General features: G+C 45.4%; 1 protein-coding gene across 1 annotated transcript in view; it reads left to right on the forward strand.

The window, feature by feature from the left end:
- Positions 1–545: 545 nt before the first annotated feature.
- Positions 546–17,028, forward strand: part of Rreb1 (ras responsive element binding protein 1) — a 185,259-nt gene continuing 168,776 nt past the window's right edge. The window contains exon 1 of the mRNA XM_015990857.3: positions 546–682. The gene's annotated coding sequence lies outside the window, so the exon portion shown is untranslated. The remainder of the gene's footprint in view (positions 683–17,028) is intronic.

Consider the following 17,028-nt stretch of genomic DNA (forward strand, 5'->3'; position numbering starts at 1 on the left):
ACCTCCGGGTGGGTCACCTTCACAGTAGCCTCCGCCCCACAAGCCGGTTTACACCGCCACCTCCTTCTTCGCCTCTAAGAAGAGGTGGGCGCGGAAGGTGCCGGAGATGAGGTCGGATCTAGAAGAACTTGTGCTAGCTGGGCCGCGCTTACCCCAAGCACTGCATCCGACTGCAAGATGCTGGGTTCAGGGGACCGCCCCATGCAGCCCTCTCCCTCGTTACCCACTCCGCACAGTTTCCACGGCTCCGCCGCCATCCTCCCGCCCCTCTGCTCGCGCGGAGCCCAGCAGGAGTCGCCTGGTGGGCCGATGGGGGACCGCACGTTCTCCTCAAGGCCTCGGTGCACATAGGTGCGCCCCGTAACGTAACTCTAGTGAAGTTTTGTCATGTTCCTCGCCCCTTTCCCAGTCGCCTGCACTCCCGATCTGTCCCCTATCCTGGCAACGCGCAGCCCCGGGCCGGGCCTGGTGACGCGGGGGAGGGGCGCGCGGCGCAGGCAAAGTTGCTGAGTTGCGGTGCACGCTCAGAAGTTGCAGCTGCGACGGCTGCTTCCCGCCCCCTTCCTGGACTCCGCCGCCCGGAACCGCACACCCACTGGTCACCGCCCGCTACCTGCCCTCTCCCTTGCAGCCCCGGCCGGGACTCAGCAGCATCCCCGCCCCGCGCCCACAAGAAGCCCAGGTTTCCAGCGCAGTCGGGCTGGGGGCGGGCGGCGGGCGCACCCCACCTCTGCGTTCCGCCTGGAGGAGAGGGAGTGGGGGGCAGGGTCCCCTACACCCGTGGGCCCCTGAGCCCAGCTGAGGGAGGGAAGCGGGTTTGCAAACTGGAGTCAGCGTTCCCATTGCCTCCGACCAGGGGCTTTGCCCGGAGGGGCGCGCGCAGGGGAGTGGGGGGCGGGAAGCAAAGAGTCTGGGCCTGGGGCTGAAGTTGCCAACAGGTGCTCACGAGCTCATGTGACCCGGAGGAAGTACACGCAAGGGTAGCCGGAGGTGGGGGGGCGGGCTTTCTCAGGGTCCCCCGCAGTGCCAGACAACCGATGCACCCGCCTGCCGTGGTCCAGGGAGTGCCCGCGGGTGGCTCCGAGCACTGGCGCCCTCGCGGCCAGTCGGGGAGTAGGAGGAAGAGGAGGGGGAGGGAAGGGATGCGAAAGTGGGTCAGGAATGTGACTGGATGCACACCCCTCCTCTGGCCGCCCGAGGCAGCCAGCTCCAGCCTTGGAAAGCGAGTCCTTTGCTGTTGTGGTTCCGCTGCATTATAGGTGGACAGTTACCAGGAGATCCAGACGAATGTGTTTCTCTGTGACCCATGGGGAAGAAAAACTTAGTTGCCTCAGTAACCGGGTTTGACTTGGATGCAGTGATGCAGTGAACGTTGTAGGTGAACTTGGCTTTGAAGGAGACCGCAGTTGCACTTAGGGGACCAGAATGGAAAGCTGAGGAGGAGATCCCGCTTTGCTGTGTTTTGTGTTTGTTTGCTGTTTACCGTCTTAGAAGACATAAATTTACCACAGTTCTTAACAGTAGCTGACTAAGTAGATACAAAAGTTTGAAGTTGATACCCTGGAGTTGGAAGGAACAGGGGACAGTCACAGTTTTGTATTTGGGGAAGGCCTGAGAAACAAACAGTAAAAGCCTTTTATTAAAAGGAGAAGGAGGAGGGAAGGGGTCCAGCCCTCTCAAAGCAGAAGAAGCTGCTGAGTTCCTCCTGAGTGCTGGAGCAGCTCACAACCCGGGCACGTGATAAGGAAGGAGGAATTGAGATTTGAAAGTGATGGCCTTTGGGGATGAAGGCAGAGGAGACAGGAAAAGAAAGAAGAAAAGGGGGGGGGGGCGTGGAGGCAAGGGACACAGAGGCAAGCTGGGCCCGCACAAGGAGGGGCTGGTGTTCGTGGAATTTGTAACTCAGACTTCTCTCGGACACTTCCTAGTTTCTGTCCCATTTTCCTTCCATGTGGTGGACCAGAGTCACATGGTGTAGGGACAGGACTGAGGAACCCATGAGCTGAGAAATCCGTGGACGCTGGAGTTTTTGCTCAGAGGTCAACGGGGTGCCTGGTTCTCCAGGGTCATCTTCGGAGTTAGGTAGCCAGGGGCTTAGGAATTAATGTGAAGTTCTGTTTATTTCCAAAGAAGTCCACATGGGTCAAGATGGATCTTGCTTTGGAAAAGTATATACTTCAAAGAGACTACAAATCCTGGGCCATTGAGCTGGATAGGAGGACACAGGCCTGGGGAGTGAAAGGGGATCAGGAGTTCAAGGTCATCCTGGCTACAGAGCCACTTTGAGGCCACCTTGTCTGAAGAAGCAAAAACAAAGAACAACCAGGAAAATGTATTTGTTATCAATTGAATCGTACTCTAAATATGTAAAGGGAGGTTGATTATTTCGCCGTGAAAACTTTTGTAGAGATTTCATCTACAAAAAAAGAAAGATTTTTTTTTTTTTAAATTGGGTATGGGATTGAAGTGGCCCTGGTTGGCCTGAAACTTTCTATTTAGACCAGGCTAGCTTGTCACTTACAGCAGTCTTCATGCCTCTGCCTTCTAAGTGCTGGGATGACAGATAAACCGCCACCACGTCCAGCTCTCTTGTTCATTTCTCTTGATGCTGGAGATTGAACCCAGGGCCTTGCAGACCCTAAGCACAGTCTATCATTCAGTGGTACTTCCAGCCCAAATGTTAGTTATTGGAACAGCTGGCCTCTATTCCAGTAAAGGATTGTGGATCTTTAAATTTAATTTTATGCATAGGAGTGTGTTTGTCTACATGTATGTATGTGTATCACATGTGTGCCTGGTACCTGAAGAAGTCAGAAGAAGGTGGCAGACGTCCTGGAACTGGAGTAGTGGATGGTTGTGAGCCAACATGGGGGTATACATGCACTGAACCCGGGTCCTCTGAAGAGTAGCAAGTGTTCTTAACCACAGAGCCATCTCTCCAGCCCAAAGACTGGGCTTTGGAATCTTTATTTCAACTAGAAAACAAACATTGTTATTTTTACTTAGGATGTTTGCATAAGCCATGCAAAGGCTTTATTTAGAATTTCAAATGGCACCTGGTGGCGATGGTGCATGCCTTTAATCCCAGCACTAGGGAGGCGGAGGCAGGCGGATCTCTATGAGTTTGAGGCCAGCCTGGTCTACAGAGCAAGATCCAAGACAGGCACCAAAACTACACAGAGAAACCCTGTTTTGAAAAAACAAAAAACAACAACAACAACAAAAAAAAAAAGAAACTTTAAGTAAAATGAAGCAGTAAATGTCCTTTTCCCACCTACCCTTTCTCCAAATTTCACCTCTGAATTCATGATTCTTCTATATAGGATGATCTGCCTTTAGTTACAAACCAGATTTAGAACACAAATTAAATTGTGGAAGGAATATATGTCAATAAAGAGTTAACAACAGGACTTTTTATTAGCTGGGAAGTAGTGGTTCATGCCTTTAATCCTAATATTCAGGAGGCAGAGGCAGGCACATCTCTGAATTTGAAGTCAGCCTGGTCTACAGCTTGACTTCCAGGACAACCAGGGCTATAAAGAGATGCCCTGTCTCAAAAAAATTTGCATTTTTCTTGCTTGTGTATATATGTGGGTCCATGTGCCATGGTGTACATGGAGTTCCCTCCTCCTGCCACGAGGATTCTAGGGATCAAACTGAGGTTATTAGTCTTAGTGGCAGGCGCTGTCACCCACTGAACCATCTCACTGGCCCCATAAAGTCTCATTCCTCTGTACCTTTTGGGGTGCTTTCTAAAGAAACCATCTATGTAGCCAGGAATGGTGCCACACGCTTTTAATCCCAGCACCGGGGAGGCAGAGGCAGATGGATCTCTGAGTTCAAGGCCATCCTGGTCTACAGACTGAGTTCCAGGACAGCCATGGATACACACTGAAACCCTATCTCAAAAAAAGAAAAAGAAGCCGGGCGGTGGTGGCGCACGCCTTTAATCCCAGCACTCGGGAGGCAGAGGCAGGCAGATCTCTGTGAGTTCGAGGCCAGCCTGGGCTACCAAGTGAGTTCCAGGAAAAGGCGCAAAGCTACACAGAGAAACCCTGTCTCGGAAAACCAAAAAAAAAAAAAAAAAAAAAAAAAAGAAAAGAAAAAGAAATCATCTATGCAAAGTAGGGATATGGCTCAGTGATAGAGCACTTGAGGCATAGGTGAGACCCTGGGTTTGTTCTCCAGTACTGGGGGAAAAAACTTTTTTTAAAGAAGTTGTCACTGGGAGGTGGTGGCACATGTCTTTAATCCCAACTCTTAGGAGACAGAAGCAGGCAGATTTCTGTGAGTTTGAGACCAGCTTGTTCTACAGAGCAAGTTCCTGGCCAGTCAGAACTACACAGTGTACACAGAAAGACAGCTGTCCTGAGGAGGGAGAAGTTACCTATTCATTATATCAGATTTTCACATGCGTTGCTATGGGTGATGTGTTAGGAGCCATCTACTCACTGACAGCCCCCAAAATATTTTTTAAATGAGCACATATTTGAACATCTGATCTACCTATACTATGTACTGTGTTAAGCACTGTGGGAATTACAGACTAACAAATGGATGTTCCTTAAAAAAAAAAATGTCAATCCAATAAGGTCTCATTGAAGGTGATAGCTAGATGACAAATGTGAGAAGCTTAGTTGTCCAGACTTTAAAAAACATCATCAGTAAACAAAGCAGGCAGAAGAGAAGATGGTGGATTCATGTACAGAAGTCAGTTGTGGAGAGGTAAAGCGAAGGTCTAAATATGTTTTTCTTCTGGCTTCTATTTCTCTAAAATGTTGACAGTGAGCTTGCACATTTCATCTGTATAAAAAGAAAAGACTGGCTGGTTTTTAGGGTGGTGTTACCACCAGCCAGTGTGTGAATGACTACCAGTGAGGGGCTGGACAAAAACTGTCACTGAAAATTCCTGAAGGAATAGAGAACACAGCAGGCTAGGCTGGTGGGGCTATAAAGCGCCGAGTGTCAAGCTTACCTTGTCAGAAATGACTGCAGAAGGTACCCGGAAGGGATCAGAGAAAGCACACACCCGAGTTCATGCTTGGGTGTTCCAGGGTGCTGGGAATGTTCTGGGACGATGGATGACAGGTGACAACCATCAGGAAGTAGTTCTGAGGAAGGTCTTAAGACTTGAACTTGGGCCTTAAATGATGGACATGATTTTTATAGCTAGAAAGAAGGCAGTCCTCATGCTCTGAACCTGTGAGCCAAGAGGCCTGAAGTTACAGAGCACACACCAGGAATCTGAGTTGACCAGCTTTGCTGGAAAAGATGAATCAGGTATGAAATTTGTCATTTCAGTGATAAGATTAGGGACAGACCAATTAGGGACAAGGAATAGCTAGCCAGTCTCGGTATCGGGACCTTATCTGCAGATAATGGGGAATTATGGGAAAACTTTAAGCAGGGAAAATATAGACATACCTCAGTTTGTGCTTGGTAGATACTGCTATCTATTAAGAGTTTGTCCAACCCCGAGTCAAATAAATCCATTTTTCCAATAGCTCAGATGATTGTTAGCAATTTTTAACAATAATACAGTATGGACAGATGGGTAGTGGTGGCACATTAATCCCAGCACTGGGGAGGCAAAGGCATGCAGATCTCTGTGAGTTCGAGCCCAGCTTGATCTACTAAGACAGTTCAGGACAGCCAGGACTACACAGAGAAACCATGTGTCACAAAAACCCAAAAAATAAATAAATAAAATATGTTCATCATTTTATTAGACATAATGTTGCATAGTTAATAGACTCTAGCACAATTAAACATAACTTGAATATGCTGAGGGAAACCAAAAAAATTCTGTGTGACTCACTTTATTCTATTCACTTTATTGCAGTGGTCTGGAAAGGACCCTGCCATATCACCAAGGTAGGTTGTAGGAAATCAAAGTTAGATTCGGAGGCAGTCAGCCTTGGGGTTCAGGTTACAGCAGGAGTTTAAGGAACATGCATAGCTATTGCAGGAACCCAAGAGGACAATGAGAATGACTTTTGTCAAAGGAAATGGGAGTGGGGATGTAACTTAGTGGTGTATACCTACCTAGTATATGCAAAATATAATAAAAAAATAATTTTTTTTATTATAAATCAAAAAATAATTTTTATGGAGAGATGGCTCAGTGGTTAAGAGTGCTTGCTGCTTTCAGAGGACCTGGGTATGGTTCCCAGCACCCATGTTGGGCAGCTCACAATTGTGTGTAATTTCAGCTCCAGTGGATCTGATGCCCTCTTCTGGCCTCCACAGGCACCCACACACACATGCACGCACATATACACACATCAATAATGAAAATGTAAATATTAAAAAAGAAAATGTCGATATTTTATAGGATGTGTAAGGGCAGGACAAGGTACCTGATGATGTATATCTAGATGCTTTGAGTAATAAGAAGATTCACAGAGAGCCTGTGTTCAAAACAAACGGAAAAGTTCTCTTTGAGAAAAACTTGTGTTCGAGGTCATGTTGGAACCTGGGTTTAAGCGACTTAGGGGAATGGGTGAGTCATGGATGTCTGCATCACTCACTGGAAGTGATGGCGGGTCCCAGGTGTGACTGAGCACCTGAGTTGGAACCAGTTGGCAAAAGACCAGTTTTAGGGATCATTCTCAGTGAAAATGTGCCTCCATCCAATTTGTGAAATCTCCCTCCTCATAGACCACACATTAGTCATTTCTGGGGCTTTTTGGAGAGCCCAAGAGATGGCTCAGCACTGTTCTAACCAAAGTGCTTTAGCTCAGTGGCTCCTGACCTGCCTCATCAGATTAAGGCGCCCCACCCTCAGGCACAGCATCAAATCCTCCTGGGGTCAGCAGTCTGGTTTTTTTTTTTTTTTTAATAATCCTCTTAGAACATCCTGGTGTGGATCCTTGGCATAACTTTTGCCTTCACCAGTTTACGGTCCAGCTTGAGACAACCCCAGGCCTCCTGCGACTCTCCTAAGGAGACCAAGAAAGTTCCAGCTTTCCATGCATTCTCATCAAACCTGTCCTCTGTTTGGGGGTTGCAGGGACAGCCCTTGACAGGCAGCACTCAGAGTTGTTTTTATCCTAGTGACCTGCTGCCTTCCAAATTTAGCAGTGGTCTGGAAGAGAGGATGGATACCTCAAGTCCTCTGCCTGGCTGGGTTGGAAGGAGGTGGCATTTCTGAGCCCTGTGTGGTGGGCAGTGACTCAAACTGTGTACATGGAAGCCTGTGGAGATGATGCAATAACCCAGCTTGGGCAGACCACTTCCTGTACCTTTGGATTCACAGACCTAGGGTGTGGCGATTGGCAGTGTTCTCAGGAGCAGACTGTTTGGCTGACGTCTCAAGGCAGCTCTGTCAGTCTAAGGTGAGATGAGGCGAGCCACAGGCTGTAAGCCCACAAGGTCTCACAGGGTCTACTAGCCTAAACACAGATGTATCGTCAGAAATTTGGACTTAAATTCTAAAAGCCTATAGCCATGGATGCAAGAAATACCCACCTACGTATGTGTCTTTATTTATTATTGCTACAAAAGAAATGTATGTTCTATTGAACAGCAGTCAGACATTTTGTCACAGCCAACTTTCAGTCAGTCCAGTATTACCTATCCAGCTACAAAGTGATCGCTGGCTCTTCTTTTTGTTTATTAGGTATAAAGGGAACAGCTCATGTGTCTACAGTATGACTTGCCTGGGGAATGAGCAGGCGAAAGCTCATGTTTACAACTGACGGTGAAGATTGTAAGTGACAGAAGGTTCACCCCACACTCCACCCTGTTCTGTGTGTGCAGGGGTTTGCTGTGTTCACTGGAGTGCTGGACACTAGCGGGATCAGATCCCCTGGGGCTAGAGTTACAGGTGGTTATGAGTCAAGTCGAACTCTGGTCCTCTAGGAGAGCAGTGCGTCTCTTAACCACTTATCCATCTCTGCAGCCCAAGAGTCCATTTTAAAATGTTCTTGTCACAATTACTTACCGTTTCCCCGCAGACATTCATAAAAGCCCACAAAGCATATCTGAAGGCCATCACTCCAGCCGGTCAGCTTCAGTTCCAACGTTTTGGGTGTTTTTCCAAAAGAGAAATGCCCTCCCACAGCTGTGGCAGCTGGGGACATGTATAGTTTATTTCATGGCGGTCTGCTTGAAAGTACTGCTGGATTTATGAAACTCATAGAATAAGCTGATTTTACTCAAAACTGCTTTTTGCCTATCGGCCTTAAAAAGATGTATTAAAACCAGTTTGGCAACTTTTTAAATAGTATGTTAGAAGGCCTAGAGAAGAGAATTATTAATCAATATCAATGTTGGAATTAAAGCAGAGCACTTTTTTATTTTTCTTCAAGACAGGATTTCTCTGTGTAGCCTTTAGACCCTGTCCTGGAACTTGTGCTGTAGACCAGGCTGGCCTCGAACTCACAGAGATCCTTCTGCCTCTGCCTCCAGTGTTGGCTGGGATTAAAGGCGTGAGCCAGGTGAAAGCAGAACACGTTTTAAACAATATTCATGATGTTCACGTCTCTGAATTAGTACGACTCTTTTTTCCTGATAAGACTGAATTAACAATAGTTTTTTTTTTTTTTAATGATAGCATTCAAATCAGGCATAAGTAGTGTAGAGTTTCATCAACAACTTGGAAGATGGCTGATCACCTGAATGAACACCTGAATATTCACATCCTCACAGTCCTGGTGCCCTCTCCTCCCAAGTATGACTCCTTAGAACCAATTTAGAAACAGGTGTAGCAGCTATTTCTAATTCCTTATACTATGATAGTGTAGAAATACAGGGCTCCAGATGAGATTCATTCTCCCCGCCATCTCTCAACCTGAAACAGTCTCATGTATAAGATTATCTTGAATTTCTGATCCTCCTGCCTCTACCTCCTAAGTGCTAGGATCACAGGTGTGCACGGCCACATTGGAGGATCTACAGTGCTAAGGATTGAACCCAAGGCTTCCTGCGTGATAGACAAGCATTCTCCCAGCTGAGCTATGTAAGGACACAGGCATAAGCAGCCAAGGACTGCCCCTTAAATGATTAATTTAGGAGGCCCTATTATTTATTTATTTTTTTATGGGGCTAGGTATGAAACCTGGGACCTCACAGATGCTAGGCAGTCACACTATGCACCTAATGGTATGCGTTGACTATTTCATACTGCATTTTTAGAATATTTAGAAATAGTTGTGAGTTTCAATAAGACTGCTGGAGTAAAGAAACAATTAATTCATATTGTCAAATTGCAGATCTCTAAAAAAAAAAAAAACTGAGTTGAGACTGTCTTGGGAGTGGAACATTATCTTAAGGTTAGCTTTTGTTTTAAATCCGAGGTTGTTGGTTGGTTTCTTGTTGAACTAGAGAAGTACTCCAACTTTTAAACCCTAAACTGCAGCCTGGCAGTGGTGGCGCACGCCTTTAATCCCAGCATTTAGGAGGTAGAGGCAGGTGAATCTCTGTGAGCTCAAGGCCAGCCTGGTCTACAAAGCAAGCTCCAGGACAGCCAGGACTGTTACACAAAGAAACCTGTCTGTCTCAGGGAAAACAAACAAACACACAAACAAAAAACTGTAGCACTCCATACAAGGCTGTTTGTGCAGTGAAACTGTGTGATTAAATGGAAACCTTAGTGCCACACTACTGTGAAAGTATGTGGTCTCACGGCTGTGCCCCTTAGCCTTGCCAGTCCTGTGTTCCGCAGAACTGCTGCAGACTCCTAAAACGTCAGCTGAGCTCTCAGCCTCTGTGTGTCTTACTTTTGATGACTTTGGTCCTCAGCCAGCCTCATACTTGACACGCTGGGCATGGGCAGTGTTGGTGCTACTTGGACTTGAGCTGTTAATCTTTTTATTATTTCCTGTCATTTTGCCCCGTGATTGATGCTCTTGAGCCCGGGGTGGGGTAAGGGGGCGCGATGAAAATGACTTTGAAAATAGCTTTGGAAAGGAATAAGTTAAATTGGGACTTGGGTCTTACTTGAGTATTGTTGGAGGTTTTTGCTCTTTCTGGGGGGCCTGCTACCCAGCTCCCAAATAAATAACACATGGAGGCTTATTATTACTTATGAATGCCCGGCCTTAGCTTGGCTTAGTTTCTAGCTAACTTTTCTTAACTTATCCCGACTACCTTTTGCCTCTGGGCTTTTCCCATTCTCTTACTTCTGTAAATCTTACTCTTACTCCGTGGCTTACTGTGTAGCTGGGTGGCTGGACCCTGGAGTCCTCCTCCTTCTCTGGCTCCTAGATCTTAGCTCTCTCCTACCAGTTTTCTCTTTCTATATATTCTCTCTGCCTGCCAGCCCTGCCTATCCTTTCTCCTGCATTGCTATTGGCCGTTCAGTTCTTTATTAGACCATCAGGTGTTTTACACAGGTAAAGTAACACAGCTTCACAGAGTTAAACAAGTGCAATATAATCAAAACTAACACACCTTAGAATATTCTACTCCACGTGAGAAGAGAGAAAGACTGAAAAGAGCACATAGTATGTTTTAGAAGGGTACATGGGCCCTGGCATGGAGGGAGCGAATGCACTCCTGAATGCCTTGCCAAAGTGAAAGGGGGCTTTTCTAGTGTTTTATCATGGTTGTATAATTCAGATTTCCAGGTCTGTGGTGTGAGGGACAATAAGACCTCCTAGGGTCTCTGGACCCTATGGAAAGGGTTCTATGTTCTATGGAAAGGTTACTTTCAAGGTCCTCTTCTCATGAAGTTAAAAATAAAATAAATTTTTAGCTGTAGGCTTAAATATCTTCCCAATATTCCCCCTACCGCTTAGTTCACTCGTGAGGGCTGATCTTGGCTTGGAAGCTGCCCACCCTGTATCATGCAGAGAGGCCCTCTGGGATGTGAGGAGAAACAGAACATCACCTTATGAATTTTTGCCTTTCCTTCTGTAGTGTTGGATTTTCAAGATAAACTATTCCATCGTGACCTTGTAGCATAAAATTTGCTAGTGTAACTAATTAAAGCACATAAGCCAGTGGCATGTGTTGCGTCCATAGTGTTTGAACGTAGCACTGTTCTCTACTGTCAACATTTTTTCAATCACCGCCAAACAAAACTCCTGTGTTCATTAAGTATTAACTCCCTATCATATTTTGCTCAAGACTCTTATAACTTCTAGTCTACTTGCTCTTCCCTGTGGACATTCTGGATATTTCATAGCAGTGGGACATAGTTGTCTTTATTTTTTCGAGTCTTGCTTTTTCATCTAGCATACTTTTTTTTCAAGATTCATCTCTGCCATAGCATGGATCAGTACTCCATTTTTTTTCTAATGTCTCTGTGTAGCCCACCTTCTTTAGTCTCCACATGTCCTAAGGTTTCCTTTTAATCACTCAATTTCATGGTGAGAACAGGCTCCTGTGTTGTTTGTGGCCCTTAGCTGATTTGAATGATGCTGCCAGAAATACTGGCTTGCAGGTATCAGTGGGATTGGGATTGTTGGGTCATATAGTCAAGTTCTTTAACTTTTGGGGGAGCTACCAAGCTGTGTTTCCCTGTGGTTGCACCATTTTACATTCCTTCCTGCAATGCACAGGGCACAGATTTCTTCATGTCTCTGCTAGTATTTCTTATTTTCCATTTTTCAAAATTCTTGACATCCAGGCTGCATGGTGGTACACACCTTTAATCCCAGCACTCAAGAGGCAGAAGCAGGCAGATAGATCTCTATGAGTTCAAACCAGGCCAGCCTGGGCTATATGGTAAGACCATGTCTCAAACAACAAATTCTCACCACCTTATTGAAATTAAAGTGGAATCTCATTGAAATTTTTATTTATTTGTTTATTTATATGTGTATTGGTAGTTTACCTGTATGTATATCTGTGTGAGGGTGTCAAAAACCCCAGAGCTGTAGTTATAGACAGTTGTGAGCTGCCATATAGGTGCTGGGAATTGAACCTGGGTCCTCTGGAAAAGCAGACAGTGCTCTTAACCAGTGAACCATCTCTCCAGCCCCCTCATTGAGATTTTGATTTCTCTGATGATATTGACGCTGTTTCTGGTTTTTGTTTTGTTTTGTTTTGTTTTTCTCCCAATACTAGGGCCTTGTGCATGCTAACCACACACTCTACCACTGAGCTACATGCCCATCCTTTCTTTTCATACTCTTATTTCTTTGATGATGATGATGATGATGATGATGATGATGACGTCTGTGTGTGGTGTGTGTGCATATGTGTGCAGGCAGGCGTGCATGTACCATAGTGTGAATGTGCAAACCAGAGGACAATTTTACCTGCCGAGCCACTTCACCAACCTTATTTCTTAGTGGTCATTGGTACAACTTCCTTCAAATAATGTCTACTAAATCCCTTGTGTTGCCCCATTTTGCATATTTTATAACATATCTTAGTAGCATATAAATGAAGATATGGGGATACTTGGCTATATGCAAATGTTTTTTAAAGACAGGAGGACATGCTTTGTTAGGAAACCCTTACTATGGTCAGTGATGATCCATTTTATTCCTTAAAGCCTGACATTAACAGAAGACTGTTTATTTGTTTGTCTGAGATCTTATTTGTTTGGGTCTCATACGGCCCAGGCTGACCTCAATCAAATTCATTATTCAACAGAGGCTGCCTTTGAACTCCTAATCCTCCTGTCTCTACCACCAGAGTGCTGGAATTACCACCACACCTGAAAGAAAGAAGCATTGATGAAAATCCTTAAACCTTAAGAGAATTCTAATTGATCAAATGTTATGTGTACTGGAGCCTTCCATATGAAATTAAACACTGGGTCCCATAGCTCTCTTTTATGTTACCTTGGTACTTAAATTAAATCCTTGATGGGAAATAACCCCAGCACTTGGAAGACTGAGACAGGAGGATTTCCGTAATAGGATAACCTAGGCTACAAAACAAGTACCTGAGCATACAGGGCTACATAGCAAGACTCTGTCTTAGAGAAAGGGAGTGGGAATAAGGGGAGTTTACTTAGACGGTCTTCAAGTTAGAGACTTGTCTTGAGCTTGGTGCAACTGTGTGGTGAATCGAGGCATTTCAGGGTGCTTATGATATTTTTGTTTGTTTCTTTCTTTCTGAGACAGAGCTTTACTATGTAGCTCTGGCTGTCCTAGAGCTCGCTCTGTAGACCAGGCTGGCCTCGAACTCACAGAGATCCGCCTGGCTCTGCCTCCCGAGTGCTGGGATTAAAGGCGTGCGCCGCCGCCGCCGCCGCCGCCGCCGCCGCCGCCGCCGCCGCCCGGCACTTAGGAATCTTATTCAGAAATGGCACTTGGGGCTAGGGAGACGGCTCAGTGGGTAGAACGCTTGCTGCCCCAGCAGGAGGACTCGAGTTTGGATCTCTATTACCTGCATTAAAAAATAAATAAATCCGGACTTGGTAGCCGGTAACCCCCGAACTGGGAAGTGCAGAGAGGCCAGTGTTGAGCACTTGCTGGCCAGGAAGACCAAGAAGAGGGAGCCCTAGGTTCAGTAAAAGACCTTGTCTCAAATATGTAGATGTATTTCTAAACGGTCTTGTTAAATAAGAAACACAGAGCCAAATAAAGAGTTAAGAGTAGAGCCGGGCGGTGGTGGCGCACGCCTTTAATCCCAGCACTCAGGAGGCAGAGGCAGGAGGATCTCTGTGAGTTCGAAGCCAGCCTGGTCTCCAAAGTGAGCTCCAGGAAAGGTGCAAAGCTACACAGAGAAACCCTGTCTCGAAAAACCAAAAAAAAAAGAAAAAGAAAGAAAAAAAAAAAAAGAGTTAAGAGCCCAGAGATTGGGCAGTAGCCAAGAGTGAAGACCACCTTATCTTACATATCGATGCTGTCCTTCCCCTGAGAGAGAGACCTTCTTCCTGTGTCCTGTCTTTTTAATTGCCTTTCTGTTCTGCCTTCTCATTGGTTCTAAACCCATCTACATGATTTCTTCATCACTGCCTGTCTATTCAGACCTTCAGGTCTCTATGGTTGGTACTGGGATGAAAGGCGTGTGTCTCCATGCTGGCTATGCCCTTGAACACACAGAGATTTTGTCTGCCATGTGATCAGATTAAGGGTGTGCGCTACCACTACCAGACTTCTGCTTAATGGCTTGCTCTTAGCTCTGATCCCCAGGCAACTTTATTAACTTACAAATAAAATCACATTTCAGCACAAATAAAGCATCACCGTACAAATATAAGGTGGAGAGTGAAAGAGGAAACTGCTGCTGATGTTGACCCGCAGCCTCCACACACGACACAACACAACACATCCCATATGAGGACCCGAACTCACAACTCTCCGGAGACAGACCTGGCTCTAAAATTACCATTATCAGTTAGTATAATGATGTCATTTGCGAAACTCACCTGACTCTGTAAGACGTTCCCTGGGGAAGGATGGAGCTGGTCCAGTCAAGGACACAGCCGGAGCATTTCAGGTGTGGGATTGAGCTGTTAACCGCTTGACTTACCCTTTGTTGTTTTGTCCTCTGAGAGTAAACTTTGTGAAGTTGCCCTAAAATGCCAGCTTCTATCAAGGTGTGACATCACCCTCCTGGTAATCCTGGTGTGTTTCTTGGAAAACGACCACACAAACAGGCGTTCTCCAAATAAAACATTTGTTTCAGTAAACAGGTATTTTACCCAGCCACTCGAGTGGAGGATTTTAAAACCAGTGTTTGTTTTGCCAGCAAACATTTTGTTTCAATCTTTGCAGCTTAACAAGTGGGGAAGATTTAAGTGGCTCCTAGAAAAACCAAAGCCAGGCTGTGGATGGGAACCTCGGGTTAAGCAGCTATCTATTTGCTGTCAGAGACTGACTTTAATCACACATCTAGAGAACCAGCTAGTGCTTTCTGGATAGCTCTGTACTTGGTTGCAATCCAAATGAAAGTCTCAGGTGTGTGAACGCCTTTAAGGCAGCACTTGGGAGGCAGGAGCAGGAGGAGGTCAGCATGGTCTCCATAGCAAGTTCAAGGCCAGCCGCGGCTGCATATTGAGACTCTGCCTCCCTAACCATTTCCCCCACCCCCCACCCCCACCCCCACCCCCCACCCTCACAAAAAACAAACAAACAAAACTTAGGTTTTAGGTTTGGGAAGGGCTTTTCATTATTTTCTTATGTCAAAAGATGAGTAAAAAGGAATTATTAAATTGGAAATTGATTGTCCTCAAACTCATGATCCTCCTGCTTCTACTTCCTGAGTGCTAGGATTACAGGGACTGGACACCATCCCTGCCAAACTACTTCTGCTACTTGTTTGTCCCAGTCAGCGGTATGACGAGACGCAGCCATGTTGATGCCTGTAGCTGTGATTTTGTTGCTCGCGCCTTGTAGCCAGCCCTCTGGATTCCCACAATGCCATTTCCCACTTTACTCTTGGTGGACATTGGAGCCGTTCTATATTTTGACTCTTACGCAAAAGGCTGTCAATACCTGTCTTAGCTGGGGTGACGATTGCCGTGATGAAACACCATAACCCAAAGCAACGCGTGGAGAAAATGGTTTATTTGCTCACACTTCCAGATCTTAGTCCGTCACTGGAGGAAGTCAGGCCAGGGCAGGGCTGGAATCTGGAAGCAGGAGCTGATGCAGTGGCAATGGAGGGGTGCTGTTTACTGGCCTGCCCAGCCTGCTTTTTTTCTTTATAGAACCCAGGACCACAAGCCCAGGGATGGCACCACACACAATAATCTGTGCCCTTTCCCATCAATCACTAATTAATGCCCTACAGCCAAATCTTATGGATCATTCTCAGTTGGGGTCCCCTCCTTTCAGATAACTCTAGCTTGTGTCAAGTTGACATGAAACTACCCAGAACAAGACCTTTCTTCTAAATATTTTTCCTTTCTATTGTGTAAATGTTTCTCCAGGATGGATATGAAAGGTGATGGTTGTGTCAGGTTGTGTCATAGGATACTTGTTTGTTTGCTTGTTTGGTTTTTCAAGACAGGGTTTCCCTGGCCGTCCTGGACCTCGATATGTAGACCAGGCTAGCCTCGAACTCAGAGATTTGCTTGTTTCTACCTTCCAAGTGCTGGATTTAAAGGTGTGCACCACCGCTGCACCACCATGCCTGACAGGGATACTTGTATCTTTTGACTTTGTGCTATTAGTTACAAAGTTTTCCAAAGTAAATATTCCAGTTGCTATCACTAACATCAAATGTGGGCTATTTTTCCAACTTTACTGAGTTATAATTGACCTTCATTATGTGTATGCATTTGTGGGTATGTGCACAAGACTGCAGGTGCCAAACAGAGGCAGAAATCTTTTTTTAAATTTAATTTTATTTATTAGTAGTAGTATGTGAGCAGGCATGTGCTACAGCAGTTTGTAGGTCAGAAGTCAACTCTCACGAATTCTCTCCACTGTCCCAAAGATTGGACTCAGGCTGCCAGGCTTGCATATGAACCACTCCCCTGTCCCATGGTTATCTTTTTAAAAAACTTTGCTGAATGCTGGAAGGATGGCTAAGTGGTTAAAAGCACTGGCTGCTCTCCTAGAGGACTCGGGTTAAGTTCCCAGAACCTACATGAGGTTGATAACACTCTGTAGCTCCAGTTCCAGGGGATCTGGTTCCTTCTTCTGACTCTGTGGGCACTAAACATGTATGTGGTACACAAACATAGAAGCAGGAAAATACCCATAAACGTTAAAATATAATTAATTAATTAATTAGAAACTTTGCTGAATGAGAATATTTTTTGTTACTCTACATCCTCACCAAAATTTAATATTGCCAGACTTTTTACTCTTTGCCAATGTAGTAAGAACTAAATGACAAGCTACGCAGAGAAACCCTGTCTCGAAAAACCAAAAAAAAAAAAAAAAAAAAAAAAAGAACTAAATGACACTCCTATTATTGTTTTAATTATCTTCCTGATTACTAATTAATAATAATAGGCAATTTGGATTTCTTTTTTCCCTAAGTATTTATTCAAACTCATTGCATATTTTCTTTGTAAATTTGTTTATTTTTGAGAGTCATTATGTAGCTCAGGTTAGTCTAGGACTGCAGAATGTAGCCCAGGCTGACCTAGACTCTCAGCAGTCCACTCAACTTCTTGAGTATTGGGACTGCAGGCTATTGATACCACATGGGGCTCAGTTTTCTAGG

Source organism: Peromyscus maniculatus, chromosome 5 (genome assembly GCF_049852395.1).
Source record: "Peromyscus maniculatus bairdii isolate BWxNUB_F1_BW_parent chromosome 5, HU_Pman_BW_mat_3.1, whole genome shotgun sequence".
Taxonomy (NCBI): domain Eukaryota; kingdom Metazoa; phylum Chordata; class Mammalia; order Rodentia; family Cricetidae; genus Peromyscus; species Peromyscus maniculatus.